This window comes from Amphimedon queenslandica, unplaced genomic scaffold (assembly GCF_000090795.2).
Source record: "Amphimedon queenslandica unplaced genomic scaffold, v1.1 AMPQUscaffold_12102, whole genome shotgun sequence".
Lineage (NCBI taxonomy): Eukaryota > Metazoa > Porifera > Demospongiae > Haplosclerida > Niphatidae > Amphimedon > Amphimedon queenslandica.
Genome location: NW_003547659.1, coordinates 1 through 2,367, shown reverse-complemented (window position 1 = coordinate 2,367; position 2,367 = coordinate 1). Strand labels below are relative to the sequence as shown.

Genomic DNA, 2,367 nt, shown 5'->3' with positions numbered 1-2,367 from the left:
CTTGTTTTTTTTAAATTTTTTATGTTCTTGTTTATGTTGATTTTTTTATAATATTTGTAATATTTCTTCAGATGCATGGTGTCCATTGCCAATAGTTAATTCTATACTGCATAATCAGTGTTTAGTGAAAGCATAAGTTAATACTAGTCTTGACAAGAGCCCTTGGTCAAGAAGCAGTGAGAGCATTCATCTTCCTTGCAATTCCGTCCTGTGTTGTTCCTGTTGTCAAGTTCATGATCATTGCCTTACATAATTATTGTTTGTGTTTTTTAAATACAATTTATTAATCATTTTATGTCCAAGATTAAATACCTTCTCTTAGCTGGAGCTGGACATGTGGAAGCCTGGAACCCCCACTAAGTATTGCAGTTGATCCAAGCATAGCTAGATAAAAAAAAAATTGCTCCCTTTTCCCAGCTCTGACATCTGAGCATGCGCGACCACACCCAAATTTTTGAGCACATGTTTCTTTTAATTAACAAAATGGCGGCACGAGGTAAGTTACCACAAGCCATTACAGACAGAAAAGACCCATCTAGTAATCTTTAGTTTTCGGAAATATACGGAGCTGGTTAATTAAGCATGTGTAATCATGTGTATAGATCTAATTAGTCTAGCCTGGCAAGATTGTGCCCCTTCCTCAGTGTCTTAGGTGTCTTCAGTGTCCTAGGTGTCCACAGTGTCCACAGTGTCCTAGATGTCTACAGTGTTCTCAGTGTCCTAGGTGTCTACAGTGTCCTAGGAGTCCACAGTGTCTACAGTGTCTTAGGTGTCTACAGTGTCCACAGTGTCCACAGTGTCCTAGGTGTCTTCAGTGTCCTAGGAGTCCACAGTGTCCTAGGTGTCTTCAGTGTCTTAGGTGTCCACAGTGTCCTAGTTGTCCACAGTGTCCTAGGTGTCCACAGTGTCCTCAGTGTCCTAGGTGTCCACAGTGTCCTAGGTGTCCACAGTGTGCTCAGTGTCTTAGGTGTCCACAGTGTCTACAGTGTCCACAGTGTCCTAGGTGTCTTCAGTGTCCTATAGGAATCCACAGTGTCCTAGGTGTCCACAGTGTCTTCAGTGTCTTAGGTGTCCACAGTGTCCACAGTGTCCTAGGTGTCTTCAGTGTCTTAGGTGTCCACAGTGTCTTAGGTGTCTTCAGTGTCCTAGGTGTCCACAGTGTCCTAGGTGTCTTCAGTGTCTTAGGTGTCCACAGTGTCTACAGTGTCCACAGTGTCCTAGGTGTCTTCAGTGTCTTAGGTGTCCACAGTGTCCACAGTGGTCTTCAGTGTCCTCTGTGTCTCCAGTGTCCTCAGTGTCTCCAGTGTCCTCAGTGTCTCCAGTGTCCTCAGTGTCTCCAGTGTCCTCAGTGTCTCCAGTGTCCTCAGTGTCTCCAGTGTCCTCAGTGTCTCCAGTGTCCTCAGTGTCTCCAGTGTCTCCAGTGTCCTCAGTGTCTCCAGTGTCTCCAGTGTCTCCAGTGTCCTCAGTGTCCTCAGTGTCTCCAGTGTCCACAGTGTCTCCAGTGTCCTCAGTGTCTCCAGTGTCCACAGTGTCTCCAGTGTCCACAGTGTCCTCAGTATATAGCTGTCCTTGCATGTCCCTAGAGTGAAATGTCATGCAGCGTTTAGCAGTATTTTTAATATAATCTTGTTTATTTAACAACATTTGAACATGGAGGAGCTGAAGTTCCTATAAAAATTATTGTACATTTCATTTTGGAAGAGATTGTTTGTAATCCCAAAGTACATGAATCAAAGATAACATGCACTGATTATATTGATATTTGTAATACTTTTGCTACTATACTAGAATTATTATTAATAACTTGGATGGTGCCATGGGGAAGGCTAAAAATCATGATTGCACTGAATTTGAGTTACAGATCTAAAGATTTCTTATTTTACAATGGAAATTAATTGAACTTAATTAATGAAGTAATTAAAATTAATGTTAAATTGTTAATTTGTTCTTCTTTTTTTGGAACTTGGAGTATAGAATTCGCTAAGGTTGTCCTTTAGCTTATCATGTCGCTTCACTGCAGTCTTCCCTTTCTTTGCCAGACCTGAACGTAAAACAGAAAATCAATTAAGCCAGTATATCTCTTGTTATTCTTACTTTCGACTATTTCTTTCTTTGGCTCGTTTTGGAAAGTTTCTTCAACATCAGCAATACCAGCTGGAGTATGGGCACTGCCTAATAGAAATAAACCATCATTTGTAGTTTTCTCCTATATATACAAGCTCACGTTTGTAGCAATAAACCATTCATCAGATAATACATGTAAATTATGTTTTGCGTGTTACTTACTTTCACTAACGCAATAACTGACAGGAGTAATAGTCACCTCAGTGTTACCTATTCATTAATGATGCATAGCATCAAGCATGA

The 2,367-nt window shown here is 40.9% G+C and overlaps 1 long non-coding RNA gene across 1 annotated transcript; it reads right to left on the bottom strand.

Moving 5' to 3' along the window:
* Nucleotides 1-1,839: 1,839 nt before the first annotated feature.
* Nucleotides 1,840-2,340, bottom strand: LOC109588429 (uncharacterized). Its single transcript, XR_002188151.1, has 3 exons — nucleotides 2,287-2,340; nucleotides 2,095-2,172; nucleotides 1,840-2,041 (listed from the first exon to the last, which is right to left on the bottom strand). It is a non-coding gene; the product is annotated as an uncharacterized LOC109588429 (long non-coding RNA).
* Nucleotides 2,341-2,367: the final 27 nt, after the last annotated feature.